The sequence below is a fragment of the Rousettus aegyptiacus genome, unplaced genomic scaffold (assembly GCF_014176215.1).
Source record: "Rousettus aegyptiacus isolate mRouAeg1 unplaced genomic scaffold, mRouAeg1.p scaffold_m13_p_1, whole genome shotgun sequence".
NCBI classification, from domain to species: Eukaryota; Metazoa; Chordata; class Mammalia; order Chiroptera; family Pteropodidae; genus Rousettus; species Rousettus aegyptiacus.
The window spans coordinates 52210056-52235077 of NW_023416284.1; the positions used below are offsets into that span (position 1 = coordinate 52210056).

Genomic DNA, 25022 nt, shown 5'->3' on the forward strand with positions numbered 1-25022 from the left:
GGGGGCTAGAACTAAATGTCCATTATCCTAAATCCAGAAGTTTTCTATTTTTCTTTTCTTTCTTTTTTTTTTTTTTTTCTGGTTGTGATCTATAATTTAGACTGTCTACATGAAGCATGTGTTTTCCAACACTGCTTTCTTGGGACCTTTGTCTTGTCGTCTTCTCTCCTCTTCTCTCTTTTCCTCCTTTCCCTTTTCCCTTTCTTTTCCATTCTCTGCTTTTCCCCTTCTTTCTTTCCTCCTTCTCCTTTATTTGTTTACAAGGGCGAAGATGGAGAGGATGACAGATTAGGAAGACTGAGACTGACTTATTTGTGACCGCTTTGGAAACCTGAAATCACTAAGATCCAACACTAATAAATTTCCTCTCAAAGCACTTATTTATTTTGTATTAACATGGCTCTCAGGACACTCTTGACCCTGAGATGTATGTTAACTAGTTTTCTCCCCTCCCCCCTCCCCTCCTCTTTCTCTACTTTCTTCCTTCTTCTCTCTCTCTCTCCCTGCCCCACTCCTCCTCCCTCCTTCCTTCCAAAAGTAATAGCTTTATGGAGATATAATTCACTTACTATAAAATTCATCCTTTTATAGTGTATATACAATTCAATGGTTTTTAGTATACTCAGAATTGTGCAACCATCTCTACCACATAATTTTTTCATTGATTCAGCCCCCACCCCCAAAAGTCCTCATTAATAGTTACTTCCCAGTCCCTCTTTTCCTCAGCTCTGCAAACTACAAATCTGCTTTTTGTCTCTGCTGATTCATGACATTTGCTACGAAAAGAATCATACAGTATGTGGACTTTTGTGACCGGCTCCTTCCACTTAGCGTAATATTCTTGAGGCTCATCCCTATCATAGTTTGTGACCATACTTTATTCTTTTTATTGCAAAATACATTCTATTCCATGAATTTACCACCTTTTATTTATTTGTCAGATATATTGACTTTTTGGCTATTACGAATAATATTACTGTGAACATTTGTGAACAGGTTTTTGCATAGACATGTTTTTAATTCTTTTGGGTATATATGTAGAAGTGGAAGTACAGATCATATAGTCACTATATGTTTAACTGCTGAACTGTTTTCATCAGGGGCTGCACATCATTCTACAGTCCTACCAGAAATGTTTGAGGGATACAATTTCTCCAATTTTTGTTATTGCCTATCTTTTTTATTTTAGCTATCTTAGTGAGTATGAAATGGTATCTCATGATTTTGATTTGCATTTCTCTGGTGATCAGTTATGTTGCATACCTATTTGTGTGTTTGTTATTTATTTGCATATCTTCTTTGGAGAAAGGCCTATTTGAATCCTTTGCCCATTTTAAAATTGAGTTGTCTTTTTATTGTTGAGTTGTAAGAGTCCTTTCTGTATACAAATCCCTTATTGGATATATAATTTGCAGGTATTTTCTCCCATTCTGTAGATTTTCTTTCCACTTTCTTAACTGATATCCTTTAAAGCACAAAATTTTTAATTTTGATGACGTGCACTTTACTTTTAATTTTGTTGCTTGTGTTTTAAGTGTCGCATGTAAGGAATTATGGCCTAATTCACAGAAGTTTCTTTCTGGGCTCTAATAAGCAGAAATATACAGAAGAGGATGGTTTATAATTCCTACCCTGCCTTTATCAGGCCTCGGTGACTTCCAGACAAAGTTTGGGCTGTGCTAACAAAGAATGGTTAAAGTCTTATTTTCATAGCAGGCCGGTGGTGTGAGGAGGGCACAGCTGCTAGGCATTTGGCCACTGCACCAGTTGCCTTAATTGGACATTCCTCACCTCCCTAGTCGGACTTGTTAATGGCTTTTTAAGTGAGACACACCAGCCAAGTGAATTAGACTACTTGGCAAGTCAATTCCTGCTCACTTGGAAGCGTTAATCCATGGAAAATAGGCAGAGGCCTTTGGCCAGGAAGAAACCTGAATTTCATTTGCAGAGGTGAGAAAGAGCTGTTGTCTGCAGTCTCAGGAGCTTCCAAGTATACTTTCAAGGGCTCTCTGGAAAAAGGTCTTATCTAACTGCTCTCTCAACCACATTTCTTCAGCTCAGTAACTTTTAGTGCTTGCAACACGGCTGTGAGGCACACATGGAAAGCCTGTGATAGTGTCTGCCCTAAGGAGCTTCTGCTCTTTGGGAGGAATAGAAAATACACATAAGAACGGTTAGAACTAATTCACTAACAGTGTAAGATACTTTCCATCCCTTCCTCAACTTTGTGTATTCTGGCCTTAGTCAACCACTCTTCTCAAATATTCTCTCAGAGACCAATACCGGTAACTGCCAAATTTGATGAAATTCTAAATCTGTGGTTACAGCCTTGACCTTTCTTTTGAGCTCCACCCTGAATTTCCACATGCCTATCACAAATTTTTACATAGAAGTCTTGGCAGCACAAGTTTCACACATCTATAATTGAACTTCTTTTCTCCCTTGTTTCTCACCTCTTCTACCCTTACCAATCTGTTCTATTCTTTTGATCATGGCAAAACCACCTACGTATATTACCAAATTCTCCGATAGTCACCCTCACGTCACCAGTTCTAGTCTATTTATATACCTTCCTTTCCAAACCTACTGTTTTTGTTCAAATTTTGATAATCTCTTTCCTTAATATTACAGTATAAAGCTACTCCACACTCAGTTTCTCCTCTAATCCTTTGTCTACATTTCTGCCAAAATTATTTTTCAAAACGATGAACTTCATCCTGCTAGTCCTTTGTTTATACATCTTCAGTGACTCCCACAGCCTGGAGAGTGAAGTTTAAATACTTCATGTAGCTCACGTAGACCTGTTAATTCTTTCTTCAACCTCCCTTTCTAGTCTTATTTTTCTACCTCTAAATTCCTCTCCAGTCTCTATATCATGGTTTTCTGTACATCATTACCTTCTCCCACTCTCCTCTGCCTGGAGAGTTCTTTCTCTTTTTCTCTGCTCAGTGAACTTTTACTCACTCTTTAAATTCCTACTCTCAAAATGAACTCTGTAAAGTCTTTCTTGAGACCCATGAGACCTTGCCTAAACAACTGTTATGGTTCTGTGGTTGTTCACAGGTTTCTCTCTTCCTCCAATCCCTCACTCTTGCTCCCTCCAATGTGTTCTTTAATCCCTTGCTCTCCTTTCTTCCTTCTTCAATCTCTCTCTACCCCAAAACTTTTCTTATAAACCTATCAGCTCCTAGATAAGTAGAAATGGTCTTGTCTGAGCACCTGGCAAAGTGCCTCATTCAAAAAAGATGTTCGATTAAAGTCCTAATGAGTAAATCTACTGAGCCAGATATAATGAAGACTACTCTCCTCACCCACCTAAAGGCAAATATGTCCAAATTTCAAATTAGTCCACAATATGGTTTAAGCGGTTTCTGTGTGCCTTTGTTTGTTTTTGTTTGTTTGCTTTTTGTATGGTGGAGAGTTAATATGTGGGTAGAGGGCAAAAACCAGAGAAACCAAGCGGGAGGAATTTAATGATGCTAAATTGGCTGTGGGGGGCCAGGGTGGCTCATCTGGTCCTGTACGTGGTGTAGCAGCTTCTGCAACTGCTGCACGTAGTCCCGGAGAGATAGTTTGTAGGATGCATGGCACTGCAGTGTAGTAGTTACATGAACACCAGTTTTAGAGTCAGAGGGATTTGAATCTAGGCTTATAGGTTTCATTCTAGGTCATCTGCTTAACTTCTCTGAACCTCAGTATCTACCAGTGTGATATGAAACAAATACCCCCTCAAGGGTTTTATAGGAATAACCAGGATAATATGCATGCTGTGCTTAGCTGAGTCCTTGTATGTGGTTGTCAGATATGAGCTCTTCCACATGTATGTTTGAAAGGGGATGTAAGTGTTATCAGGGGATGTACGTATTATTTAACTAGTATGGAAAAAATATAGGTAGTGTTTCTAATACATCTGACTCATTTCCTTTGACCATGATTCCTTTTCTTAATTTCTTGGACTGGGGGCCAGGCTTTCATTCCTGAATGCCACTGGTGCTGAGGGATGTGTAGCTAAATTGTGCAAAGTGAAATTTTTCCTAGAATTTATATCCTTGGGGGCATTTAAATAGCAATGTCCAAGGCTGTAAACACAGCTGAGAAATGCTGTTACTGCATTTAAGAATCTCTTTTCTGTAATATTGAGACATCTTGATTTAATTGGTTAGATGCTCTGTGATAACATTCAATTTAAATGAAGTTTGAGGAGTGGGGGAATCATAAGGCAATCTCTCATGGATCAAAGATTGCTGATGAAGTCTACATTATTGCCATGTGTCAGAAATTAAATCACTTTCTACTGTTATGAACCAATCGATTAGATTCTCTTTTTGATGGTAGAATGCTCGTGGTGGGGGGAAGTAAAGAAAAGTGAAGATATAAAATATAATTTTACCACTAATGTAATGTGCTGCTTACTTTAGTTTTAGAAGCACCCTGTCTCACTGTACTGGAATATTATCAGTCATTATTTTCATACGAGACGAAAATATAGACACACACACACACACACACACACACACACAGAGCCTGCGAAGGTGGAAATCTGAAGGAAATATAGAGAAAAGTCCAATTTTGTCTTTAAAAAAATTCAGGAGTCTTGAGTTTCTATGTTTAGAATTATTTCCAGTTTTAATTTTCTTCTGCACTGTTCTTCCATTGGTAGGTTGGTAACAAAAAATATGCCATGTTTCCTTTCTGAAGAAAGAAGTAGAAATGAATGTTTGCTGAGTTCCCTAAAGTCTTGCACAAAAAATACTATCATTAATGTCTTTTGGCTTGCAGGGAGATGGAGGAGCTCATTTAAAATGTGAAGCCTTTCCCTATTAAAGCTTCACATGAACCTGAACTGACACAGAATCAAAGCTTTTTTGAGAGCGTGGCAGAGATTGATTATATCAACACTCCGGGTCTCAAAAATGCTGTGAAATATCAAACTTCTTAGTATATTGCACGACACTGCTAGAATGTATCTCAAATTTGGTCAAATTACAGAATGCTTTTACCATTTCTTATTTAAGATGGGCTTAATTGGAGCATCCCCTCCATGCAAAGTTATTGATGCAATTACATTAATACTGATCACCACGGTGATTATAACTAGGTATAAACTTGGCTGAAAACACTGTAAAAGCAGGCAACCAGGCACCATTTAGCACAGGAGACCCCCACTTTACAGAGAATTCTGACTTTCTTAGTTTCTAGTTCTACCAGATGGCATGGGTTGTTGGGAAACAATCAGTTCCCTGTGTGCTGACTTATATCTTCCAGTGGGAGTCTGTGGAAGGATGGTATGTGCAGCAGACATCTTGGGATCCTTCAAAGGATTCTCAGAGCCCCTTAGTGGCCAATCAGCAGTTAAGAGGGAAATGGTGGTAAATGAGGTGGAAACCCTACGTGAATGAAGTAATGATCTAGAAGGAGCTATAAGTTTGGATTCTCATTTTGTTAATTTTCTCTGTGACCTTGGCAAATGACTTCATTTCTGTGCTTTTGCAGATGGAAGGAATCATACAAATGGTCATAGGAAACCTGGAAACCATAAGATGCTATAAATATGTTAAATATATACCATCTAGGGTGTGATTTTCCTCTGTTCTTTGGGCAGTTACTATTTGTAGGCCTAAGTGGATCAGAGGAGAATAGCAGTCTAATGCTCTAAGAAGAAAATGAGTGTTAAGCTTGGATATTGGTGTGCTTAGCTGCAATTAAGGAAACTGCTGTGGAATTAGTGACTCACCCTTCATCAGGACGGCAAAGCCGTCCCATGCTGAGTTTTTGATTTATCTCTCTTCTTCAGTTTGTTAGAAGTCTCTCTTTTGTGGTACAAGAAAATGATAATTATTCTCCTCTTGTGTTGTTTCCATTTTTGATAAGCAGTAGGCAGAGTTTACACTGGATAAAATTTCAAAGGCTGTTTTTGTGAAAAATCATTTGTTCCTTACCATGGCAAAAATGGTGAGGGAGAGACTATAGTTGGCTTTTATTTTACCAGAGTCAACCATCTGCAAAGGCTAAATTCAGTGACTGTCCCATAGTCATTAAGAATCCAGTTATTGCCACTAATCTGCCTGTGAATTTCCAGACCTCAAACTATTTTGAATGCTACGTTAAGCTGTTCTTACCCTATGATGTTGACTATGTCCCTGTATTGATTTAATACCTGCATTAGTTTCATCACCCTTTTCTCCTCTTACACTCACTGAGTCTTGTTTGGGCTTGGAAGGAATATACACTATTTTAACACAGGGTTAGCGCGAACAAATCATAATTAAATGATAAATTTTGTGGGAAAAGCAGTGCACATTGAGTTCATCTGTATGCAGATTTTGGATCATCAGCTCTTTTGTTTTATCTAGACTATAGTACTTTTCCATTGGTGCAAATAAGAAAGAGTCAATTGAACTTTCTATCTAGAGAGAGATAAAATGAGATTGGGAATGAAATCCTGCTGAGGTTGCAAACTGACCTTGTAATGCTGAATTCGGCTCCTGTATGCATTCTGTTAGGTTGGTACAAATTTAAATTCAATTTCATTTATGCGACTTTCTAGTGCGGTTTGCTACAGTCCCCATTACTCCTTAATGTCTTATACTTAACACTGCTTTTTTGCCTCCTGCTCCCTGAATGAGTTTGATTTTGCAACTTCTGTTTAAAAGACTTGTTCCTACTAGGAAGCTGTGTGTGTTTATGCTAAGGACTTACTCTTTTCCTCTGATTTGGCAGGAAGGGATATCTATACCAGAACAATAACTGGAAACTAAAAATGGTGGAAAGAAAAAAATGACAATAGCAAAAGGCAGCAGCAAGAAAGCGAGACAGGGGATTGATATTCAACGGGTATAATGTTTTAGTTATATAAGGTGATAAAGTTCAAGAATTCTGCTGTACAATGTTGTTAATACCATAACGTACACTTAAAACATCATCAAGACAGTAGATCTCATGTTAAATGCTCTTATGACAATTTTTTTTAAAGCATAGGCAATATATAAAACTTAGGAAAATAATGAAACAAATACATTGACTTTTATGAGAACTTTTACAAGGAAATTGAACAAAGCATGATACAGGGCAAAATAAAATCAAAGAATTAGAAAACCCCTCAGTGGTAACACATACACACACACACGTGCAAACACACACAGAGTAAAATACAATTAGGAATAGCTATAAAGGAGTCCCATGTCTAACTTTTTTAAGTAGTCTGGTAGAAAAATGTACGTACATATAAAACAGCAAAATAGAAACTAATATTTTAAAGGTAAAAATTTACTCTAAAATAGTTTAAAAATATATTCTACTTTGTGTACATTCGACTTATTATAACAAATGTTAAATTACCTTTGTAATTAAAAAAAAAAAACGAAAAAAGTAATAGTCTCCCCCACATCCAATTCTATTTCTTTGAAATAGCCATTGGATAGATTGCAAATCCATTCACTTTTTAAAATTGTAGTAATTTTTAAAAACAGCCTCACGTAAGAGAGAGAAGGCCAGCTATTTGGACTACTCTCTAATCATAATAAAGACATGAAACTCAGAGGCAACATGAGACCCCCATTAGGGGTGCAATGAGTAGCAATGGAAAGAAAGCAAAGTTCCTGAGCAAGGTGCTTCCAACTGGGTAGGTGTTTGTTAAAGTGGTTTCGTAAGTGGCGTCCTATTGCTTCCATGAGTTTAAACTGTATTAGCTAAAATGAAATATAAGTCAATTAAAAATAGAATTTGGAGGATACATATGAGTAGGTTAGAAGGGTTTTTTTTTTTTTTTTGGTATTATTAAAGTAAGATTTAAAACTATCTTTTGTATTTATTATGGGTTCGCAGGGTGGTAGCAGGTATCTCCAATGAAAGAGTTTGGAATACATCATGAAGTTCTGAAAACATAAAACTACTTTTTTTTTTTTTTTTAAACTCTCCAGGAGACTTAAGAAAACAAGTGCTATGTAAGTTCTAAACAGGACACACTCTGAATAGTGATTTCACAGGAGTGAGAAACATACCCCAGTCACAAAAGTTAAAATCAGAGTAGGCATTAAGTTAAAATCATGAGGCATTCACAATACTCTGAATATCCCGTCCGTATTCAGGGCTACTGATTATATTTCTAAAGAAACTTACAAAACCAGATGTCTGGCTCGCAATTGGTTTTGATGAGTCTCCAAATCTTAGCCAGGAGAAAATTTGACAGTTGTCAAAAGCAGCTAGTTATTGTAAGGCAGGGAATTTTCTCATCTGTTACAAGTATAGAACTATTAAGGGAGGCATCATAATGTATTTATAAAGAATTTTTTTGAACATATGGTTTAAACCCCCACTTCTTAAAAGTGACAGTTAATTTTCTTGGATGTTTGAAGTTATTTTGATACCTATATTACATGAGTATAGTTTTATTATCACCAATCAAAGTGTCTTGATATTTCTTAAAGAAATTCATTTTATAGAAATTACATTGCCAAGAATTTACACCATGACACTTGATGTGGCTTATGATGGTGGTTCTGAAGCCTGCAGGTGCACCAGAATAATTTGGAGAGACTTGTTAAATATACAGTTGCTGGGTCGCTCCCCACTCCTGGAGATTCTGACTTAGCAAATCTGGGTGGAGTCTGGGTATCAGAATTTTCAACATGCCCCATAGGCAATTCTGAACCATAGTCAGGTTTGAAAAACACTGCTTTGGGGAGCACCTGATTTAGCTCAAAGAATTTTCAAGTGTCGTATCTGTGCTCGACTGCAATGGTAGTTCCTCGTGCTGCCATGTATCTTCCAGAAATCTCTCCCCCATTTGTTCCTTCATTGTCCCCCTTGAATCTCTGCTCATGCGCTGTCCCTGTCCTTTTGTCATACACCTGCTGTTCACTAATAAAAGCTGGTAGCTTCAAAAGTGGGCTAAGATTGATAGTTGATATAAACTGAGAAGGAACGACAGATATTCTGCTGAATGGTCGTGGGAAAAAAAGTGTGTGATAGAAGCCTAATGATGTTATTTTATTTTCCATCCAGGATCTCTGCGCTCTTGAGTGCTTTTCCTTTCATTAAATTGCAGAATCCCACTCTTTAAAGCAGATGAACATGAGCTGCTCTGGCTGGCAGCCCTGCCCATTTGGCCTCCCTAGACATTGGTGTTTCGGCCCCTCTCCCGAACGTGAAAACTGCTGTGACCTTTAAGCTTCTGTGTCCCATCTAAAGGCAATAAGCATATTGCAGTAGCTTTTTCATGTTTAAATTATCTAGTATAACTGACATGTACTCAAAGTAGAATTGGTTCTTAATTTAAATGATTCACATGTAATCTAAGGTTTTTTTTTTTTTTTCATCATAAACCTATCTCCAGCTTTTATAGTGAAATTCAATTGTAAAGTAAGATGAGGTGTTAAGTTTAACCTTTTTTTTGGAATAAGACATTCATTTAATAAATTTTAAGTACTTTCTAGGTATGTCATAACTTGATTTAAAATATACAGTGTACCTCCTCACAATATTGCATAGTCTTTAAATTGGAAGGCCAGATATTGTCATCAAATATTGCTTCTTCAGGTTCTTACTTCGTTAGCCTTTTTTAAAAATGGGAACCTTTAGCAAGGATGGGATTATATCCAGATGATAATTCTAGAGCCATCAGGCCTTCAGGTTGCTCGCGGAGAAAATCAATTTTCTTGTCATTCGAAGACTCCCCTGGGATGAAGCAATATTGGAGGAAGCAATGCAGTCTAGAGTGTCGACTTTTCAGAGATTTAGAGTTTGCTTAAAAAATAAATGATCTCTGACTTAATTAAACTTCTTTTGAGTGCCTATTATATATAAGGTATTATTATAGGAGGACTGGGTGTGCATGATATTGTAAGATGTAGCTTCAGCCCACAAGGGGCTTACAAGTCTAGTTGAAAATAAAGATCTGGCAATAAGAAAACACAAGGAACCCAAATGAAGGGTTCAGATACTATATACTACAGGATGCATTAGTGTGATTGAAGAAATAGATATCACCGGGTTATATAGCAGATGAAGAAAATCCTGAACATTGTTTTGGACATACCTATAACCCCCGTAATTATCTCTTCCAAAAATTTCTGGTGTAAATGAGGGCATCAAACAACTTTAAACTATTTCAAATGTAATGGGAGTGTCTTGTTTCTGTGAGAAGATTTACATTCTCCCTGCCTTTTCAATCCTGTTTTCCTATCTTATATGCTATAAACAAAACCTCATTCAGGAAAATAGAAGATGAATGCATGTTCTGAAAGAATATAGAATTATAATGCTTAGCTGAAATGGCCATTTCTTTTAGGAGATGAAAAAATTAAACATGTAAGTGAGAAGCATTAGAATGAAATGCTCTAGGTTACCATTTGCTTACAAAAAAAATCAGAAGCAGCTGCAGCAATGGAAATTTCAAATGGCAGAAGAAATAAAATGCCGGATACAGTAGGGACTAAGGACTTTAGAGACCTAAATTGAAGGTGATGTAGTGGTAAGAGCATGGGCTCAGAGGAGAGACTGTTTGGGTCTAAATCCTGGCTGGTCATTGCCTGGGAATGGTTACTTAATTTCTTCTAGTGTGTTTAATGTGATATACCTATCACATGCACTGTTGGGTAAAGCACTCAGCAGAGTGCCTGGCACTGAGTCAGTGCTCAGTAAATGTTAGCTGTTATCACCACGACCACTATCACCTTTCTCTAATTAAAATTAAGGGCTTTTCTCTTGAATAAGCTCATAATGTAACACTAGTGGCTTCTTTTAAATAGTTTTAAAGCAACCAGCATTCCATAGATTGCAGTGGAGAAATTGCAAGTGAAATGGGTAGCCTGACCTATATAGTACTGACAGTAACACCTCTCTTGATATCAGTATATAAAATGCTAGTGCTGAGTATACACACTCTGAAGCTGAATTTAATTAAATTTGGGCAGTAGCATTTTCACTATTGATAAGCTAGTATTTATTTGCTCAGGTTTACAAAGCAGCTGAGTTGCCCAAAAACCTAGAAACCTCTTTCCAAAATTAAAAATTTTCTCCTTAATTCATATGGCTGCTCTAGAGCCTACAGCGGAACTCCAGAGGGTGAATGGAGACTTCTCTGTCTGTCCTCCTTTCTCACTCTCTTGCTCTCATTTTGCTTCTTTCTTTTTCTAACTGAAACATGGAATAACTGAGCTGTGTTCATTGAGCTAATTACCTGATTCAGAGCCTTACAACTCAGAAACCGATGGGTGATCTGTGATCAAGGCAAGCAGAAAGTGTGGGGACATGCTTCCCATTTGAAATAGTTCTGGTTTTAAAATGTGGGATAGAAGCCAAGCAGCTAGAGAGTACCATGTGGCTGCCTAATCAGAAAATGTTGAAATTGAAAGATGCTGGAATAGAAAATCAAATGTCATTTATTCATCAGCCCACACTTTCACAAGTACCCTCCTGGAAGCCTTAGCGTATTCTTTGTGATGGTGGCCTTTTAAATGTCAGTGTGCAGAAGGATTTCTGTTTTTAGCAGAGGCTGATCTCTAAGGCAATTAGATAATAGTTAAAGTTATAATCACCAGTTATTGAGCACTTCTTATATGCCAGGTACTGTGCTCGCTACTTTCTTTACATTATCTGATTCAATCAGGACAACATCCCGAGGAGGTAGGATAGTGGCATCATTTTGTAGTTGAGACAACTGAGGTTCAGAGATAAGTAACTTACCTAAGGTTATGGATAGTAGGTCGAGAGATGGCATATGAACCTAGACCTGTCTGACTGCAAAACTTGTGCTCTTTACTGCTTTTCTATACTTATTCATGTATGTCTCTGGGGTACAGTTTCTGTTGAGAGGATATTTTAGTTTGTAGATAAATGAGGACAGGTGTAAAGAAAATTAGGTATAGACTCACATTAAATTTAGTGTGTCCATCTCTTTCTTATTCCCCTTGGGCTCATTTTTTCATTTAACAATCTTTTCTCTTATAAGGGATTCTTTTTTTTTTTTTTTTTTAACTTAACAACATACCATTAACATCTATTTAGGTTAACACATATGTGTCTGTCTTAATGGCTTCATACTATGGTTTGGATATACCATAATTTATTAAATCATTCTCTTGATGGGCATTCATGTTATTCTATGTTTTTACCAATAAGGGAAATTTTCCATTTGAAAGCTGCTGCTGTCTGCAGCTCAACTGCTATGTGATAAAAACTGAGTATTGGCAAAGTTTGGACAATAGGATACACAAGCCCAATGGTAGAGTCAGCCAGAGTCTGGTCCTTCCTGGCCCTACCACCCACCTGCTATGTGACCTTGGACAAGCCATAAAATCTCTCTTAAGTCTCATTTTCTTCATATGAAAAACAAGAGAAATAGTGCTGCTCTCTAGGAACAACTCAGAGGACCAATGCGAGTGGAAGGCTTAGCACAGAGGCAGGCATGAAGCAGGTGCTACCCAATAGGAGCAACCGTATTGCTGGCACCCAGCCAAAATGTCCTCTAACTAGAACTGGGACGTGAGTTCTCTGAGGGTAGAACTGTGCCATTCATCTTTGGCCTGGCACATAGTAGAGACTCAATAAATATTTGTGGATCAAAGAGGTTTGAAAAGTTAGTACTGTTCCAGCCATTCTTTGCCTCTTTTTTCCTATATCTTTAACAATTGCTGAACCACATTTCAAGCATGTCTGGATGGAGAACATTCAATGTTTAAATAGCTTTACAAAGGAAATGTTTTCTGTATGAAAAGAAGACGGTAAAATTTATAGGGACCTTGCCTCTCAGTTTTTATTCTCCCAAGTCATGTGTTTATGACTCCAACATCTGAGCTCTAAAACACTGAGCCATATTGCTGAAATAATGATGATATGATGATAGCTAATATTTATTGAATGCTTACTATATATATATATATATCAGAAAAATGTGTCCAGCATCCTTAACCAACTATTCCCTGATCATTGCAACAATCCTGAAAGGAATATATCCTCATTATTTCCATCTTATAGTGGGGGAAACTGAGACTCATTGAGCTATACCAAGCTCATTTGGTGAGACCAGGACTGTAACCCAGCTCTACCCAGCACCAGAGCCAGCATGCTAATTTCATGCCATGTTGCTGAAACTGTGTATGACTGGGGAAATTTGTATTTGTGAAGATATGGGAACATTTACTATAATACTTACAGGAGTAAAAGAGGGATATACAGGAGGTTAAAGAGGAGAGTATTATTTTGTCAATTTTGATGCCTCTTTGATATTAATATTTGGATCATCTAAGCAGTAAACTTGTAATTACTTTGGATTAATTAAATTGGGGTAAGTCAAAAATAATATTCAAGAGATTGGTCTGGCTACTTGTGTAGATTGAAGCAGAGATGGTAAAAACCTGGATGCAAGGAAAGCAGGTAAGAGGCTGTTGCAGTCAGTAGATGTGAGGTGTGGAGATCTGGGATGAGGGAGATGACAGTAGAATGAAAATGGCAAATGTGAGAAACGTTGTGGTAGGAACTAAATAAACAAGAGTAATTAGACCGTCATCCAGGAGTGGATTTGGGGGAGCAGGGAACATGAGTGATCATTCTTCAGGTTGTCACCTGTACCTAGAGATTGGAAAGGCCCACCCAAACATTTCCTATTTCCTTTCGAAACTTTAGGGAATATAAACAGGCCGTATTCCCCAACATCTCAGAGTGATGTCTGTCTTGTCCTAAATGAGGAAGCACTTCTTTTTATTGGAAGCTCAACAGGACCAGGGTTATAAGGTAGTCTGAAGGTCATCGGAAGGTCATATCTATAAGGATATTTTTTAGGAATGCCTCTAGCAGGGGGTCTCAGGAACAGCATTTTAACTGAAACTCCCTGTTCCAGATCTGATCTTCAATCTTGTGAGTATTGAAAATGGTTATCGTCAGGTCACCCAGTTCAGTCTATGCCTCATGAAAACTAAATTGGAAGAACAATATACAGGTTATGGCTCAAGTTGTTCGCTATTTTTAACTGTGTGTCCTTGGTTAAGTTACTTAATCTCTCTCAGCTTCAGTTTCTCTTATGAGCATGTGATCTTCCTTGTAAGATGCTTTGTTGATTAAATGGGCCATGTATGGGACAGAGCAAGTGCTCAATAAATATTATATGCTGATGTTATCACGACTGATCTGTAAAACAGAGATAACTTATTAAGCAGTATCCTTTTTATAGAGACATCACATCTTAAATTCCTATACCAGAGGCTCTCTGTGCCCCTTGTCATGTCACCTCTTCTGCCTTCCTCCCTCATTCTCTTACTGAGGTTACTGGGAAACTGTATTGTTAATCAGAAGGTACTCAGTGAGCATGGGGTCAACAAAGAAAAGAGACCATTTAGGCATGTGGTGCCAAAGCTCTGAGAAAGCGACAAAATATTCGTCACTCACAATAGCAGTTACCTTTCTGGTAATGGAATTGGTTTAGTTTTCTCAGCTTCGGTGTCTCATTCTTTTGGCCACTGCTGGGTAAACACATTTTGCCCTTTTGAGTATCACATTTCTCTAATGCATATCCACAGCAGTTGACATATCCTTTCTGGTAGTGGGTTAGCGTCACTCACTAAACCGAAGTCATGGTACCCTTCTGTGGGTCTGCGAAGTGCCCTTTTTCTATCTTTTACCTGTTGATTAGCTGATGTGCCTGGGTGGCCTCCTGCAATCTCATACCATTGCAAGGCCATTGTTATTTTGTGTAACACACAGAAAGCATTGTATACTAGTGGAGCTGGAAGGAACCACAAAGATTACCTCTGTCCTTTTCGTTTTACAGATGAGGAAATTTACTTAAGTAATAGTCTGAAATTCTATTAGGACACACAAGAGAATGTGTCAGGAGGGAGTTGAGCCTAGCTCTAGGCAGCCACATCAGCATAATAGTAGTAGCTTGAATTTTTCTTCATACTGCACTGAATTCATTTGTTATAATGAACCTATCTATCTATATATATTATAGCCATCAAATTATCTTCAGTAACTAGATAGGTGTTATTAGTTTAAACTTTTAAGACCCATGAAAATATTTCGGTTCACCAAGCACATCTGCCATGTGCACTTAAGGAGATTCTTCACTGAATGGTAATTGTAGTAACTGCTGCCCTACTCTTGTAATATCTTCTATAAAAATAATAATTTGTGCTTCGAATGTCTCTTTCTGTGAGTTGCTCAAAGTACTTTGCAGGAATCACTTACTTAAATCCATCCTTCCAGATTGTATATGGAATAGCTTATAGTGGAGTGACTCGGTAGGAGGTGGGGCAGAGTGCCAGGAGCTCCTAGAATTCAAACCTAAACCTGATCTTGTCCAGATACGATCCTTATTCATCACATTAGAATAGCAACTTAGGCGTTCAAAGCTATTTCATATTTATTGAATTAATAAAGCCTCATTAAACTCCTGTGAAATAGCGGCAGTAGATATCGTATAAGATGATTAAAACAAGATGAAGAAGTCTTTTAAGGTCCTAAAACACCAAACTGATTATTGATGAAACTGTGGCTCACAACTCTGGACTGTAACACTAGTGCCTTTTTTAGTACATTATATTACTCGAAAGTGTTTTTACCTTGATAACACAGTGATACATTTAAGGAGTGGCCTTATCCTCTGGATTACAAAAAAATAAATTACCTATTCCTTGTTATATGAAGCCAATTAGCTCTTTCAGGAACATCAAGAGACCATTTACACATGCAAAACACAAAATTTAGTGCCATTTTGCCCCAGGGTTGCTTATGTAGGTGATATTTGACTTTGACAGCTGCTTTGAAGAAAAAAAAAAAGCCATTTTGGCTAGAGTAAGCACAATTAAAAATTGACATGGCAGCTTTCAGTGAGTAATTTTTTTCCCTGCAATTCCCTTTCTTTCAAGACCAATGATGGCTGAATTGGCCATCAAGGTTACCTGTAGTCAGATCATGGTGATACTGGCATAATGTCATGCTCCAAGCATGTTATATCATAATGACCCAGCATTGCTAACCATTTTAAATCAAGATTATGAAATTCAATTGTAAAATTTGACTTCAATGCACAAACATTGCATAGTTCTTCCATGTTGCTAATATCTGTATTTTCCTGCTTCTACTGCTCCTCATATTGATAGGCCATGTAAACATAAGTGTCCTCAAATGCAATCATATTTCCTCTCAGTTCTTCACCATGAGCATATACTGTCATCAACATTAAAGTAAGGCTGAAATGGACACCGGGCATTCTATTTGTTATTTTTTCTGTGGCTGATGTTCATCGAACTCATGCCACAGAAAGAGCAGGTGTTTGAGATTTGGGCAGACAGGGGATGGATCCTGGCTCAACTACTTACTGGCTGTGTGATGTTTTTCAAGTCAGTTTCCTCATCTATATAATTACCTTCATAAGGTAATTATAATGATTAAATGAAAGTATATGAACTCTCAAGCTTAGGCCTAGAATATACAATTTTTTCAGTGAATCCGAGTATCCGTTTCTCAAATTATCATGTGCTCAGTATCACCTGCAGTGCTTATGAAAGTTTCAGATTCTTGTGCTCATAGCCATCCTCCTCCAAGAGTTTTGGTGCAGTAGGTCTGGTTAGACTCCAGGAATCTGCAGTTTTACAGGTAGATGGTCTGCTGATTATAGTTGGAGAAAACAGGCTCGAGGTTCTAAGCAAATGGGCTGTATAATGAGTTCTTCAAACTTTTCTGGGTTATGGTCAAATGCTTTCAATTTTTCAGAGAAGAAATTGTAACTTTCAGGGATCACTTAACTTACTGAAAATAGCTAGTAGTAGAAAATTGGATGTTGTGGAATTCATTTATTCATTCACCATACGTTATCGGGTACCTTCTCTCTGGCAAACCTGTCTCCTAGCGGGGAACACAATGACAGACAAGGCAGGCATGGAGGCAGAGCACTAGATGAACACTTCCCTTTCCTGGGAGCCTAGGGCTTTACTTCCCCAAACATCTCCTCAGCATCAGGATGACTGTAGATTCTTTAAGTTTCCACTGCCAGGACTTCTGCCTTTGTTCCAAAAAGATGTTGGGTCTTGAAGGAGGTTGTCTCAGAGGAAGTAGAGCCTGAAGCTTCTGTTTTGTTGGGACCAGACCCTGCATTCCTGGCTAAGACCTGCTGGACTTGTTCTTATCATCAGATGTGTAACAGAGGCTCCTGGGACAGCAGATATGGCCTCCCACCAGTGAAGGCAAGGCCCTATAAAGCCTAGAGGATGAGACTTGGTTACTTTTAGGACCTTGTTTAACAACTTGCTCAGTAGATGCCATCTCCAGTTCTTATCTCCCTACTCTGTCTTGATTCTGGCCACTCATCTGAGCATCTGGCCTCCACCTTCCTGTGAGCATACCAGCCACTAACTGTGCTTCTTCCTGTCCCACCGGGGGTGGGAGGGGGGAGGCAGAAAAAACTCAGAATGTTGGGAACTACCTGACCTCTCATCTCCTTTGCTTCTCCAGCCATGTGGTAGCTTCTGTGATCACCCACAATCTCAAGCTCAGCTCTTCTGTAGGACCAGTCACAAATACCCAGGGAAGCATTTTCTTTGGGTTGTGTCCCATGTAGGACCATGGTCAGGTCTCATTGACAGGCAGCATGGTGAATGATGAGAGAACTGAGTGGGGAGGCAGCAATTCCAGCTGACTCTGCTCCAGCCAGCTTTCCAATTTTGGCAAAGTCTCAAATCTGTTTAGAGGATCCCAACTCTATTTCTAGCTCAGGACTACTATAGACAGTTTCAGACAGTGCCTGCATTAAGATATCTATTCTACATCATGACGTCTCTGACTCAGGTCTCCGACCCTTGTCCCCAGTTACCTTCTCCATATTATGGGTCCTCAAGGCCCAACCCCTTGATCATGACCCCCTTACTCGATGGACCTGTGGAACTATCCGCCTTCTCCTTCCAGCTGATACTGACCTCTCTGGACTTGGTCACTGGTCTGCTTCACTTAGGATCTTGCATTGCCGGTTCTGTTGCCTCCCTTCTTGCCCATCCCAAGCTCTGTTCTGCTGCCCAAAGTTGGACAAGGCAGAACAGTATTCCTCACTGTATTTTCTCCTCTGTTTCCATCTTTGGTGCTCCATACCAGAGCACCTGCATTCCCCTTAATGTGCTTTTACCACTCTTTCTTCATAGCCCAACTGAAAATAAAGATTCTGAAAGAAAATAGGTCTGTATAGAGGCTGAATAAGAACCTGATCTTCGTAATTCTCAGATTTGAAAAAAATACATATTTTGTGAAGAAAGTAGACTATTATCTTAATTATCACCTTTGTAAAATGCTGATGATCAGAGACCTAAGTAATGGCTTTTCTCTATGGGTGATATACAAAAGAAATGAGTGCATGGCAACTGAGACCCCAGCTTTAAAATTAGCTCTTTGTGAATCGAAAGCAGCCAATGTTTTGTAAATCCTCCCCAGACGGAGTTCCTTACAGAAATACTGGCAGACTCTGTAATGACTGTGGCTGCTTTGATATGAGGAAGTAGTCAATATCTGATGAAAAATGATTTCAACTTTCTACCCTCTGCAATATAGAGGAGAGGAGGAAGTGTGCGATGTTCTTGTGTCCATCTGACTCAGCGATCAAAATGCTTTATAATTTTTTAATTGATTCGTCTGGAAAGAGTCTATTCCTTGTAGAACTTATAGATCTCCATTTATGTAGGGAAGAAAATCATAGTTCTATCCCCATGGCTGCTTGAAATTCTATTATTGGTGTGATGAGCTCATTGTTCCTCATTTCGATACAGATAAGATATTGAACTGAAGAAAATGCGTGAAATATATCTTTCTCCACTAATAAACCGAGAAGTAGTAGTGGTGCTGTTTGTTAATTCATGATTTGTTTTACTTTGCGAAATGGATTTGCCATTAATTTCACTCAGGCCACAAAAAACTATATCGGCCACATGCAAAAATGGTGGTGGGATTGTCTAGTAGTTGCTAGAATTTGTCTTGATGATGCTCAATGCAGTTTTAAGAGAGGGAGAAAGCAAAAGCAATACACTGCGCTGGGGTGCCAGAGCCAGGAGGATAATGGACTGCCTCTCTGAGTGGCACCCTTCCCTTGCTGACTCGGCTTGGTGGCAGCCGACTTTCCCTTCAGCCCTCACACCAAACAAGTTAGTCAAGCCATGCACAAGTGATCTGATTTGAAGAGAGGAAAAGAAATTATGTCCCAAAGTCACAAAGCTGAGGTACTTATGCAGTACGCTCTAAGAGGCATTTCATTTTTAACTAGCTTAGTGTTTCCCATAGTTTGACAAGAGCCCAAATAAAGAAAATACTTCAGGAAGACAAGTATTGCTGCTGGAAATTTAGGGCAGTATCTGATGGCTGAATGACTTTGTCACTCTTTCTCCTTTTGTTCTGATGCAATTGTGTTTCCATTTATACAGCCTGTGGTGTGCCTTGCCTGGCTGTGTCGTGCCCATTTTCCAAGGCCCAGTTGAGGGCTCTTTTGTTGGACCCCTTTCCCTCCAGGGACCACCTAGATCACTTGTCACCAATACCACACATTCTGTTGCTTTGTAGTGCTGTCTCATGTTTAATTGCTTAATGGGACTTAATGTTGTTACAATAAAAAGATTATTTTTCACTACAGCGATAAAAATTGACTTTGTTTAGGTTTCAGGCTCTAAGTTAGGTTCAGCTGTGAAGACGTGGAACCAAATCTGCATCCCGTCTCCAGCTAAGTGTATAGAATTGTGCAGTGGACACTGTAGGCTTGTGACCCTCCCTATTCCTGATTTCGCTGCGCTCTTTCTTCTCCTCTCCCTTTTCTCCTTGTTTATCTCTTCTAGGCCTCTTTCCATCCTTTTAGGGATTAGGCGGAGTATAAATTATATAACTTTCCACACCTTAAGTCAGGGAGTCGAGGCAGATGCTTGCAGTTTCCAGGCAGCTAATGAGATGACTCAGCTCCGGGAAGAGAGCCTGGCCTATCTGCACAGCTCGAGGCACTGCACTGGTAGCCACGCTGGAATGAGGGCTCATCGCTGCCAAATTTTTAAATTTTTCAAGAATATTCAGAAATAAAGAAATAAAGCCAGAGTCTTAAGTAAACGTCACAATCTTTAAACATAGGCAACTAATTGTGTGTGTGTGTCATATTCGACATATTCTTAAGTTTCTCTCCCTAAAATGCTTGGCTGCCATATTCAGCCTGTGCACTACCAGTTTGCACTGTCTTCTTTGAAGTTTTATTTGGTAGCTATTCAGTTATAATGGGAATGACTATCGTACCACTGCCCTCTCAGTATAAGGCCATGCATATTTGGTCAGTTGGCAAGTGCCATTTGCCAATCAGCAAAAGCTATTGGAGAATAGCTGATTACTTATTTCTGTAAGGACCCTGGGCTGTGTCACATCCACTGTGAATACATCCCCTAAAATTCAGGACCTTACTAATGAGCTGTTCTCTCTCCCAGACTCTAACTGCTGTCTTCTCTCCCAGACTCTAACTACTCTAGAGTGCTGTGACTTAGAGGGGACCCTCGATGTATGTGTGCCTGAAACCCAGCTAGGCCAAGTTCCTCTCTTTTGCCCTTGTGTAAAGTGTCAAGTCAGAGTTGTAGCTGTGCTTTCCAGTGTCAGAATCACTCTAAGGTTTTATTGTTCCGGATAGAGGATTCAGGAGTGCTGACATCGGTGCTCCCCAAATGCTGGTTCCTGAGAAAGTCTCTCTGAACTATAGCTCATACTGTGAAAAACAAACAAACAAACAAACAAACAAACAAACAAAAAACCACAAGTACTTCATAAGTTAAAATCATTAAATTAATGTTGAGATTACATACCTGTTTCCTGCAAATGTGTCAAACTATCTTGCTGAGGTCTTTTTAGAAAGAGTGCATTTGCTTCACACAGTTAAAAGTTGGCAACTTTAGGATGGTTCCTCCGATCTCTCTTTTATTTCTAGATTGTGTGGGTCTGTGACATCGAAAAGTTACTTGAACCACACCCTCAATTGATGAAAGGTGGAGAGATGAAGGGAAGGACCTGGCAGGCGGGCAGAAGCCCCAGGTGCAGGGGGAGCTCCATCTGGGTGAAGGTGGTTGCCTTTGCTAGGGAGCTTGTTTTCATTCTGTCCGCACTTGAAAGAGATTTATCCGAAAGCTGTTGCAAGCAACTCAGGTTTCTGGCAGGTGTGGGTGCAGATTTGACCTTTCCTAGTCTTTGAAAGAGAATGTGTTACTCTTGAGAAACAAAAGATCTATTGTCAGCGTGTTTGAATTCAGCAAACAGACCTGGAGATGGCCCTGAGGGATGATGGGCTCAAAGAACATGGATGATATCATGTAACTTTGACCTATTTCATATGAGCATCTCCAAGCCTGCTTTTTGGGACTGGCTGCCTTGTTTGTTTTATAAATTGATTCTCATATCGATTCCTCACTTTATATCTGTGGAAAAGAAGTCTTTCTCCTGTTTGAACTCATGTCTTTGTGGGCCATGTTTAATAAAGGACTAATCTGCTTATAACATGAAAATCTCTCCTACCCTCATTGATTTGGCAAGTGACTTACTTGCTGAGAATTTTCCAAACTGTAGAGTAGGTATAAAGTGGTTTGCTATGACAGAAGTTAGAAGACAGGATCCTATCTCCATTTTGAAATGACACTTAACTGATACTACTTCATAGAAAAAGAACTCATTCTAAGAGGAACTCCATAAATTTGTAATTATTCAATTATTTATTGAGTACTCTTACCCTCCTCTGTGCGTGGCTCTATTCCAGGCACTGCGGCTGCAGCCACCACTAAACAAAACAAAAATGCGTGTCGTCTGTGATCTTCTGCTCTAGTGGAACAAAACAGACAACAACAAAACAGAAACCACAACACAGAATTGTATTACATGATATATGAGAGGGGGACATTGGAAAAGAGATTGCTATATAAAGCAGGGTGGTCAGAGTAGGTGCCCCTCATTCGATGATGTTTGAGTGATGACTTTATTTATCCCTTAACAAGATAAGACTACTCTGGCTGCTTCTACTGGGAAAAGACTCAGAGGAGCTAGAATGGAAGCATGAAGACCTATTAAGGGGCCCTTGCAATAATTCTGGCAAGAGATGTTTGTGGCTTGGAGCAGGGTGGTGGCAGCAGTGGTAGTGAGAAGTGGTTAGAGTCGAGTGTATTTCGAAGAGACAATGAACGTGGATTTCTGAGGGACTGGATAAATTATTAGGAGGGAACTTTAGGTATCATTTAGACCTCTTCTGAAGCCAGGTACGGAACATTAAGTGGGTGAAACTAACTGCATGCCAATAGGGGCTTTTAGAAACAGAATGCTATACTCTAGTACCTTAAAAAAATAATTAAAACACCATGTGAGCAAAACTAAATGTATTTGCACGATTGGCCTGTGAACTTCCCAAATGCATGCTGAAATAGTTAAGACCTTCATTTTATAGATGAAAGATCCAAGGTCCTAGGAAATTCATTGACTTTATCCAAGGTCATTAGAGCCAGAATCAGGACTGGAGCCTTAGGCTTCCTCCTTTGTAGTTCAGTGTTCTTTCATTACATCAGTACTTGAGCTACGAATAGGTTTTCCACTTAATATTACTCTCTGAGTGAGCGGCAGCAAAGTAGAATGCTCCACCCCCAACCCCCCCACCCCCACCCCAGGCAACATGATGTATGCATTTTACTATTTATTTCATCTTTATCATCAAATGCCATCTTCTTAATTTGCAAGCCCTCCCTATTCCAGCCACCCCACAAAATGTCCTTGGGATTGTCTATGTGTGTGTGTGTTAAGGGGATGGAGGTCACTCAGTCTCTTGAGTAGTCTGGTGGACACTGCAGTGAGGGAAGGCTAATGGAGAGAGCATATATAAAACGGGAACAGAAGGCTATACTTCACTTTTGACAACTTGATGGATGGGTCGGTATTTATTTACATAACAGATAAAAGGGATAGGTGTGGAAAAGGAGAGGCCATTTAAAAAAATGTTCAGTCTATGGCCATGCTACCCTGAATGTGCCCGATCTCATCTGATCTTGGAAGCTAAGCAGGGTCGGACCTGGTTAGTACTTGGATGGGTGACTTCCTGGGAATACCAGGTGCTGTAGGGTTACAAAAGTTAAAAAAAATAAAAATAATAATATATATTAGTAAAAAAAATTTTTAAAAAAACAAAAAAAAGTTCAAAGGGTTCACTTTAGTTCTTTCAGTGACATTTATGAACTTTAAAAAATAAGGAAATTAAGTGAATATTTATTTGATCTCTGAAGAGAGAAGGATTTTGAAGGCTTAAAAGCAAAGAAAAAATAGGAAAAAACAAGTTATCACATAAAAAATTAAAACATGACCAGAAAACTATTCACAATACATATTCGACAAAAAATTAATAAACTTAATGTAAAAAATTTATATATAAATATATATATTTATATCTATCTCAAAAGAAAAAAAGCCCAAACATCAAAAGATAATGCAGTTAAAAAGAAAAACAATTCACACAAGAGAAAATACAAATGGCATATAAACCTACAGGAAAAGTATAACCTTCCTAGTCATCAAAGAGTAGGAAAACTAAACTAAAATGAGGCATCATTTTCTGTTTGTCAAATTGGTAAAGGTTAAATAAAATTTTAAATACTTAAAGCTAGGAAATTAAGATAGATCTGTTTGTACATTCTTGGTATAAATATTTGTTGGTATCAGTCTGGAAAGCAATATGCAATATGCATTGAGAACTTTAAGATATTAATATTCATCGATCCATTAATCTTACTTTTGAGACTTTATTCTAAAAAAGAAAAAGCTAAAATTAGAACAAAGGCTTATATCACAGCCTTATTTACCTTAGGGAACAATTTGAAACAGTCTAAATATCCCCTCAAGATCCACCAATATTCATATCTGGAATGATGTTCCGGGAAGTTTACCTCCCCACACATATAGGTCCTTGTTCCACCCTTGCGCTTTATATACTATGGAGGTCTATTGTTAAAAATACCTGGGCCTTTCCAATGCCATTGGCACCTCACTGCTTCATTCAGTGGGAACATGTTATATGGGTCAGAGATGAGATTCCCATTCATCACAGAAACTTTGGAACATACATAACACTAAAAGGAAGAAAAAGACCAGCCATAATCATAACATCTAAAGTCAAACATAGTTAATATTTTAGTATTTTTCTTTTTAAACTTTGTAAAACGTTTTTCTAGTTAGAGGGAATTTTACCTGATTATCATCTCTCAATAATGAAAAAGTTCAAACTATGCATATATTATATATGTGGGCACTTGTGGTGTGTGTGTGTGTGTGTGTGTGTGTGTGTGTGTGTGCGTGCATGCATGTGCACATATGTGTGTGTGTATATATATGCACAATTTTTATCTTAATTTTCCAACATAATGCTATACCCTGAACCTATTCCAACTCATATTAAATTTTTAAAAATTTTATCAAGATTCTAATTTACCCATAGCCTTTTAAAAACACACCTGCTATGCAAAGTGAAGTTGGAGGACCCAGCGGTGAAATCTGTCTCTGTAACTCTTTTAACAGCACAGTGGCCTGAAGCAAGCATGGGGCAGTCTTTCATGAGTTTGTCCCCAGCCTCTCCCACCTCCAGTAATTCAGGCATTTCACTTTGCTCAACCTTGTCTCCACTCAGCTTCTTTTCCTATTACTTATTATTCCACATCAGGAATCCACAAGTAAGCAATTCAAGAACCTTGAGTAGACATGTGTTAAAGCTATTTCTTCAGCTCAGATTTCTTCAATCAATAAAAGAATGTCAGATGTTATTAAATTCTAATATTATTCTGATATTATTTGAAAAATACTAACCCTAGTCCTCTCTGTCTGGTTTGTACTCTCTGAAGGAAACATTTTAGACATTTTAAGGGAATGGGGGTAGAAAAGGGGACGCTTTCCCAGAGTACTCTTGCACTGTTTACTTGAAAATCTCGTGTGATTCGACAGTTCCTGGTAGAGATTTTCATCAACAGTTTGTTACTGTGACAGCAGAAGCACTCAAATTTGAGGAATGTCGAACTTCA

The 25022-nt window shown here is 38.5% G+C and overlaps 1 protein-coding gene and 1 non-coding gene across 6 annotated transcripts in view; both read left to right on the forward strand.

The window, feature by feature from the left end:
* Positions 1–25022, forward strand: part of ST6GALNAC3 (ST6 N-acetylgalactosaminide alpha-2,6-sialyltransferase 3) — a 467918-nt gene that overhangs the window by 142353 nt on the left and 300543 nt on the right. The window lies entirely within an intron of this gene.
* LOC118606739 lies at positions 22963–23081 on the forward strand. The gene has a single exon (XR_004952591.1). It is a non-coding gene; the product is annotated as a 5S ribosomal RNA (ribosomal RNA).